Source organism: Stigmatopora nigra, chromosome 20 (assembly GCF_051989575.1).
Source record: "Stigmatopora nigra isolate UIUO_SnigA chromosome 20, RoL_Snig_1.1, whole genome shotgun sequence".
Taxonomy (NCBI): Eukaryota; Metazoa; Chordata; class Actinopteri; order Syngnathiformes; family Syngnathidae; genus Stigmatopora; species Stigmatopora nigra.
This window is the reverse complement of record NC_135527.1, coordinates 4,945,764-4,954,299: the sequence shown is the minus strand read 5'-3', so window position 1 is coordinate 4,954,299 and position 8,536 is coordinate 4,945,764. Positions and strand designations below refer to the sequence as shown.

Genomic DNA, 8,536 nt, shown 5'->3' with positions numbered 1-8,536 from the left:
AAGCTGTACAACACAGAATTCGAGTGAGGGTTTAGGGAGCTATTGCAAAAAGCAGCCGCTTTGAACGGCGCCCTATGATTCATTTCTTTGTTAAATCATTCTTCCTATTGTTCGGAAAGTGCTCGAGGTCATAAACAGCCGTCTGGTCCTCTCGCACATGGATTTCTTATCCAAGGATTGTTTATCCTACATCTCACCCACTATCGGGCTCTGAGGGCTGTTGATCGGGAGGCAGCAAGGACTCGGGATATCTGCAACTTCCATAACACTCGTATAGTGTGCATATCTCATGATGCACTTCGGGCTTCTTTATGTAATTGTTATATGATTGTTAGGTCAAATGAAGGCGTGATTGTTTTAATCCAAATGAGGGTTGGTTTTAGTTTGCTGTTCTGTTATTGTTAAAATACCATGATTGTTATTATGGTTACAGATGTTGTTTTTGCTTACACATGTTGAATTAATCAACAACCTTGTAATTGTTTTGATTTATGATCTTAAAGCCGTACGGGAATTACGGTTCGAGATGATACTTTGAAGACTAGGGGGAAGTCTTGTTGCTTTGCTTTATCTTCCCTTAAGGTCCTTATCCGTGATCCAATCTATTTAATTAAATGTCAATAATTAAATAAGATGCCTGCCTGCAGTGATTGATAATTATATCGGAAGGGTAATTATTTTTGAACCTATCATTACCATTGAAGGGTCTCTCCAATGTTCTCACTCTACTGCGCTGGACTCAACATTTTCAGGCTCGATTGTGGCTGTTGAAGGCACTGGTGCATCAGGGTGGTGCTTGATTTATTTCAATCCAATTTTTTTCTTTTTAGTTCTTTCTTTTAGTTCAAAGCGCAATTTCTAAGATCTAAAAATAAATATATAGAAATTTTCCATTTTCCACTTTAATATTGAACATAATTAAAATATGTATTTTGTTTCCATTTGAAATGAAAAACATGATTAAAAGAAATTTTCCATTACTTAGAAGAAAAAAAGCTCAAATAAACATTGCTTTAGATCTATGAAAAAAACTGACTATTTAGGGCTTTTGATCCAGTTCCTTTAAACCAATTTAAAAAAACAAAATCTAAATATTGGATCTAAAATGGTCCGGCCCACATGAAATGGAGTTGACATTAATGCGGCCCGCGAACCAACCCCCTGCTCTACACTATGAGGTGGCTAAAGTAAATGGTTAGCTAAGCTCATTTGGTTTCTAAACAACATTTATGGATACAGACAAAATACTTACCCCAATTGTGTTCCGCCATGAATTCAAAGTGATGTGAGTTATTCGGTTCTCTAGATGCACCAAGGGATAAAGATCGTTTGGGAGGCATCACTAAGGGCTTCACAAAACTTTTACACTTTACTTGGCGAGAAGCGTACTGTATAGCACGAGATGAGCGTGGAATGAGATGGGTATCGGGAGAAGCTTGGGCTACTGTAGTGAATGGGCCAATAGGAAGTCAAGTATTCAGTTAGTATTCAGCTGGCCAATCAGCTTGCGTTTATGCCCGTGATGCTTTGCGCATACGTGCATTCTTTGTCTTAAAATCTTGTAAAATGATGCAATTACTATTATTTTGTAAAATAATGTAATTTCTAATTTCAATTAAATATTTTTCATTATTTTTTTCATTTAAAAAAAACGCGAAGTTTTGAAGCCGCGATGGTTGAACCGCGAAAAAGCGAGGTCCCAATGTAATTTCATAAGTCCATCATCCAAACTTCATACTTCTACTTGATCTGGATCAGCATCCCATGGTATTCCATATGGTCTAGTGGTAAGGATTCCTGGTTTTCACCCAGGTGGCCCGGGTTCGACTCCCGGTATGGGAAACCTCATACAATGTAGATGGATTGAGAACTATTGAACTACTATAATTTCCAGAAGCAAAAATTGTTTTCCACAAGCCTTTCCCACTTCTAACCGCATAGATGTCTGTTGCTAATGATGTGGTATTTTAATGAGTCTCTCATCAAAGCTTCATACTTCTACTTGATCTGGATCAGGATCCTATGAAATATCCCATATGGTCTAGTGGTCAAGATTCCTGGTTTTCACACGAGTGGCCCAGGTTCGACTCCTGGTGTGGGAAACTTTGTATTTAATGTCTGGACTCAGAAATAGTGTACCTCTATACTATCCGGAAACAATTCCCAATTGCTTATTACCTGACCTCTCCAAACTGAAATCCCCCTCCTGAAACAGACTCTACCATTCCTACGTTCATTCACCCTGAACGCCTGTGAACTTGATGGGAAGAGACTTGTTGATATGCATTGGAGCTACCATCCTATGTGGGCCGGATGGCCTCACAGTGACTTTACCAAATGGCACAAAGATTTTGTGTTCACAACCAGTATGAACTCATGGACAATGGTTGATGTGTCCTTTGCAACAAGAATCGCAGTTAGCAACAGTCTATTGGTCACGTCTTGAGCCTGAAGCTCCGGCCACTGGGGGACTGTTGTCTGTTTATTACCTGTGGAAATCATTCATTGACTTAATCCGACTTTACCATTTGCCCATGGATTATTTTCATTGTCCGTTATTTTATGACACAGACGATGACTTAATCTATCAAGACTGTTTTCAGAAGGTTCTCGGAACCATGCGGCTGACCAGTTAGCAAAGTCAATCGCTGGATACGTAGTGGATAATCCTTCTAACCTGGTTCTATTGGCCACTGCCCTTGACTCCGAGACTATGCATGAGAGTTTGTCTGTGGGTGTGGTTCTGCAGGCTCAGCAGTCGGCCTCTCCAGAGGAACGGACTGTGTGGGCAATTGCGGGTGCTGTAAAACGAGGGGATGGTGTATGGGTGGGTCCCATGGGATGCCCTGTACTCCCCATGGGGCCATTATCGGTGTCTGTCTTGACGGAGGCCCACTCACCCAGTCCCGTGGGCCCCCAGGCAATGATGACTAAATTGACTAATCGGTGGCACCCACCTGCTCCTTTACGTCCAATACCCATCATGGGGTAACCCTTTGAACACATTCTAGTACAGGGATGGGCAAACTTTTTGACTTGCGGGCCACTATGGGTTATAAAATTTGAACAAGGGGCCACAGCAGTACATTGACTGCTGGGCCAAATATAATAAAGCGTTGCTTGTAGTGTCCAAACCTCATAGTACCGCAAGCACATGCAAATAAATGTTCAACACGTTTCACTAACATTGAGGACTGCATTTTCCAAATGTACAAGAGAAATAGTAGGCTAAATAGATTAGAATAGAAAACTGTGATCTATCAACCCTGGAGATTGCATCTGTTTTTAATACAATTCAATTGAAGGCACCAAGTAAAACAAATATCAAAATTTATTGAAATGTTGATGAATATAACTTTCAACATTCAAAACATTACTACCCAACAACATAGGCGACTAACCTCAATCCTTTCTGTCCCGCTGCAGTGCGTAATTAAAAGATGCGCCCTTTCAAACTTTCAATTTTTTTATCACAGTGGAAAAACTCGAACTTTCAGTGGGAACAGTGTTGTTGGTCTCCCTTTTTTGCCAGTGCATCAAAGTTTGGTGTTAGTTTTTTTGTGGAAAGTCTCAGGATAGATCGGAGGTGTTGGTCAGTTAACTTGGATCTGTGACGGGCTTTGTTGATGTTCATGATGCTGAACGTCTGCTCACAAACGTAGGTCGAGCCAAACAACACCAGCATCTTCTGTGCCATCCTCCGCAGGTTTGGAAACATGGCTTCATTAAGTGAAGCGTAAAAGTCATCCAGTTTAGAAGAGTTAAACTTCTCCTTTGAAGTGGAATCGGACTGAAGATCGATCAGTTCCAATTGCAGCTCCAGTGGCGCTGTTTCAGGGTCTTGTGATAATGGACAGGAGACCAACAGAAGTGACTTCTCAATTTTTTCAAAATCTGAGAACCAACGGCAGAATTATCTGTGCAGGTCGTCCAGTGTTTTGCAGTATTTCTTTATGTTTCGGGTGGCCTCTTTTAGCGTGGCTAGAGTGGGAAAATGAGAGAACGATTTGTTTGACATTTGTCTGGAGAATAAATTCAGCTTCGATTTGAAGGCTTGCGCATTTGTGTACATGTTGTGTACAAATTGATCTTTCCCCTGTAGTTTCACGTTCAGCTCATTCATGTGCGAAAAAATGTCAACAGAAAAAGCAAAGTCGAACAGCCAGTTCACGTCTCTCAGCTCGGGAAACTCTTCGGATTTCCCAATTAACTCCAAAAAGGAGATGATCTCCTCTTTGAGCTCCCATACTCGTTGTAGCACTTTGCCCAAACTTAACCAGTGGACACGGGAATGGTAGAGTAAGTCCTGGTGATCCGCATCAGTTTCCTCCAAGAACGTAATGAACTGACGGTGATTAAGTCCTGAAATTAACAAGTTTTACAACTGGATCCACGACATGATTAAGCTGCAATACAGACTTACACAGAGACTCCTGATGAATTATGCAATGAAGGAAGATAAGATCCTGCCCAGGGTTTTGTTCTTTCACCTTATCCTGGATTCTTTTCAGCAGTCCGACGTTTTTTCCAGTTAAATTTGGCGATCCATCTGTGGTGACATTGGCAAGTTTATTCCATGGTAGTTTCATTCTCTCAACGACAGCAGACAAATGTTCATATAAGTCCTCGCCTCGCGTTTTCCCCTTCAGCGGCTCCATGCTCAAAAGTTCCTCAGTTATCTCAAAACTTTTGTTTATCCCGCGGATAAAAATAAGGAGCTGAGCAGTGTCTTTAATGTCCGTACTTTCATCAAGCGCTAATGAAAATAACTTAAAGGTTGCCGCTTTTTTGTTCAACTCGCTCACTATATCTTCATCAATGAGTTCCACACGGCGAGTTATTGTCCTGCGTGATAAGCTGATTTTTTATAACTTGCCTTTGCTCTCCGGACACAAAACACCTGCTGTCTCTATCATGCATTCTTTCAAAAACTCGCCTTCGGAAAAAGGCTTGCTAGCCTTTGCCAGTTTGAAGGCCAGCAAAAAGCTTGTCTTTGTGCTTGCTTCTTGAATTGTAGTTTGGCGGTGAAAAAAAATCTGCTGACTCTGCAAATTAGCCACCAATCTCTGAGCAGTAGCCGCTCGTTGTTGTGTTGACTGCTTGCTAGCGTAGTTTGCATGCTTCGTGGCAAAGTGACGGCTGATATTGTACTCTTTGAAAACAGCAATAGTTTCTTGGCATATCAGACATACAGCTGTTGATCGGACTTCAGTGAAGAAATATTTAGTTGTCCACTCTTTATTAAACACACGACACTCACTGTCCACTTTCCTTTTCTTTGGTCAGCTCATTTTTACAGAAGGGCTCAAATGACAATGAGAAAATTAAAGAGAGATAAATAAAGAGAAAGGCGCGACTCAACAAAGGCCTAAATGTCAGCGCGCCATCTATTGGTGAAACACGGTATTGCATGGACAAGATGTAATGAATGATTTATGAAGCATTATTATTTTATTTATTGGACAAGCTCGGCGGCCGGATTAAATTGTCTAACGGGCCGTATACGGCCCGCGGGCCTTAGTTTGCCCATGTCTGTTCTAGTAGCTTGTGTTGGTCCCCTTCCACAAACCAAATCTGGCAACCAATACTTGCTGACTGTTATGTGTATGGCCACGCGCTATCCCGAAGCCATTCTGTTGCGAAATATTACATCCCCATCTGTAGTGAAGGCCCTGATCAAGTTTTTCTCTACTTTTGGTCTTCCACGGATTGTGCAGACAGATCAAGGGACACATTTCTTGTCGGTATATTTGCTGCAAACTGTCTTCCAACGATTGGTTGATGCCTCTCTCACTCTGAACTTGGCAAAATGCGAATTTGGAAAAGCCAAGGTTACATATTTGGGTAAGGTGGTGGGTGGTGGCAAGATCCGCCCCTTGGAGTGAAAAGTGGCTGCTATCCAGGCTTTTCCTCCTCCTACCAACAGGCGAGAACTACGAATAATTGTTACGATCTCGCCGCGTAGTGCGACGCGATCGGAGGGGAAGTTGAACCCAGATGCAGAGTCGCCGAAGAAATGGAAAGGTGAGGCAGATCTGTAGCTCTTGTAGGTTGATTTAATAAACGTGGTAACATAACAAAACAACTTAGCTTGACCACTCATTACAAACGAAAACAACATGCGGCGGGGCGTCAATGGAAACAGCAATGACTACGAGGATTAACAGGAAACGACACCAGAACTAAACCAGACGATCCGACGGCGTCCACAGAAAATCATAATGCTTAAATACCAAAAATAATCTAATCACGTAATTAGTGACAGCTGATAGTTATCGTGACGTCATGCCAGGGAAGGCAATCCAGCGACTCCTGACAGTACATCCCCTCTAAGGGACGGATTCTAGACGTCCCAAGGTCAATTACAACATGAGAAACGGGAACAAGCAGGGAGGGTGGGTGTTTGATCTAGAATTGTCCGGTGGTCTTCCACACCAACCCAAGAACAGACGGAGAGGTCGCTCCGGCGGGCGTCCGCGCCAGCCAGAAACGAGACAAGTCAGTGGCAGGTCTGGCGGGCGTCCGTGCCGGTCAGAAACAAGACGAGTCAGTGGCAGGTCTGGCGGGCGTCCGCGCCGGCCAGAGACGAGACGAGGCTGAGGTCGATCCGGCGGGCGTCCGCGCCGGCCAGAAACGAGACGAGGCTGTGGTCGATCCGGCGGGCGTCCGCGCCGGCCAGAAACGAAACGAGGCAGTGGTCGATCCGGCGGGCGTCCACGCCGGCCAGAAACGAGACGAGGCAGTGGTCGGTCCGGCGGGCGTCCGCGTCGGCCAGAAACGGGACGAGGCTGAGGTCGATCCGGCGGGCGTCCGCGCCGGCCAGAAACGAGACGAGGCAGTGGTCGGTCCGGCGGGCGTCCGCGTCGGCCAGAAACGAGACGAGGCTGAGGTCGATCCGGCGGGCGTCCGCGCCGGCCAGAAACGGGACGAGGCTGTGGTCGATCCGGCGGGCGTCCGCGCCGGCCAGAAACGAGACGAGGCTGTGGTCGATCCGGCGGGCGTCCGCGCCGGCCAAGAACGTGACGAGGCTGTGGTCGATCCGGCGGGCGTCCGCGCCGGCCAGAAACGAGACGAGGCAGTGGTCGGTCCGGCGGGCGTCCGCGTCGGCCAGAAACGAGACGAGGCTGAGGTCGATCCGGCGGGCGTCCGCGCCGGCCAGAAACGAGACGAGGCTGAGGTCGATCCGGCGGCCGTCCGCGCCGGCCAGAAACGAGATGAGTCAGTGGCAGGTCTGGCGGGCGTCCGCGCCGGCCAGAAACGAGACGAGGCTGAGGTCGATCCGGCGGGCGTCCGCGCCGGCCAGAAACGAGACGAGGCAGTGGTCGGTCCGGCAGGCATCCCAGCTGGTCCCTTAAGTCTTTGCCAAACTGCCTGCCTTCAGGAAATATAAGAAGTTTAGTACGGTCGGGCACCTTACCCTGTTTGCTCGGGGGGTGGACAACCCTCTTCTCCCAGGAAACCGGAGCATTGCTTCTCTGGACGTCGCCGGCCCCGTCCTCCAGGGGCACCGGCGAATTGCCACTCTCGACGTCGCCGGCTTCTTCATCCAGGGACTCCGGCGAATTAACACTCTTGACGTCGCCAGTCCCTTCCTCCAGGGACTCCGGCGAATTACCACTCTTGACGTCACCGGCTTCTTCCTCCAGGGGCACCGGCGAATTGGCACTCTCGACGTCGCCAGCCCCTTCCTCCAGGGACTCCGGCGAATTGCCTCTCACGACGTCGCCAGTCCCATCTTCCAGGGACTCCGGCGAAATACCACTCTCGACGTCGCCGGCCCCGTCTTCCTCGAGCGCCGGAGCATCGTCGCCACTTCTGGGCGGGCAGGCGCTGTACGGGCAGGCACTTGGGAGAGCGGTGCTTGGGAGAGCGGTGCTTGGGAGAGCAGTGCTTGGGAGAGCGGTGCTTGGGAGAGCGGTGCTTGGGAGAGCGGTGCTTGGGAGAGCGGTGCTTGGGAGAGCGGTGCTTGGGAGAGCGGTGCTTGGGAGAGCGGTGCTTGGGAGAGCGGTGCTTGGGAGAGCGGCGCTTGAATGGCCGTCCGTCACCAGAAACCTGATCCGTGGCTTCGGTACGGGTGCGACCAGCGATCCCAAAGGCAACGGGAGTAATTTGCGTGGCCTTGGCACAGGAGCTTGGGGCACTTGAAACGGCGCGCTGGGCCGAGTAACTTCGGCCACTTGGACAGGCGTGGTCGGCCGAGTGACTTCGGCCACTTGGAAAGGCGTGGTCGGTCGAGTGACTTCGGCCACTTGGAACGGGGAGGGCTGCATAGTCCTTAGGAGCTGCTGGTACAGCGTGGTCGGCCGAGTAACTTCGGGCACTTGGAAAGGCGTGGTCGGCCGAGTAACTTCGGGCACTTGGAAAGGCGTGGTCGGCCGAGTAACTTCGGGCACTTGGAAAGGCGTGGTCGGCCGAGTAACTTCGGGCACTTGGAAAGGCGTGGTCGGCCGAGTAACTTCGGGCACTTGAAAAAGCGTGGTGGTGGTCGGAAAAGGAGCTTGGAGGGACGTGGTCGGAAAAGGAGCTTGGAGGGACG

General features: G+C 48.0%; 1 non-coding gene and 1 pseudogene across 1 annotated transcript; one reads left to right on the top strand and one right to left on the bottom strand.

Moving 5' to 3' along the window:
* The first annotated feature begins 1,770 nt into the window (after positions 1–1,770).
* Positions 1,771–1,842, top strand: trnae-uuc (transfer RNA glutamic acid (anticodon UUC)). The gene has a single exon. It is a non-coding gene; the product is annotated as a tRNA-Glu (tRNA).
* Positions 1,843–3,913: 2,071 nt separating this feature from the next.
* On the bottom strand, positions 3,914–4,678 carry LOC144213943 (general transcription factor II-I repeat domain-containing protein 2A-like; annotated as a pseudogene).
* Between the last annotated feature and the right edge of the window lie 3,858 nt (positions 4,679–8,536).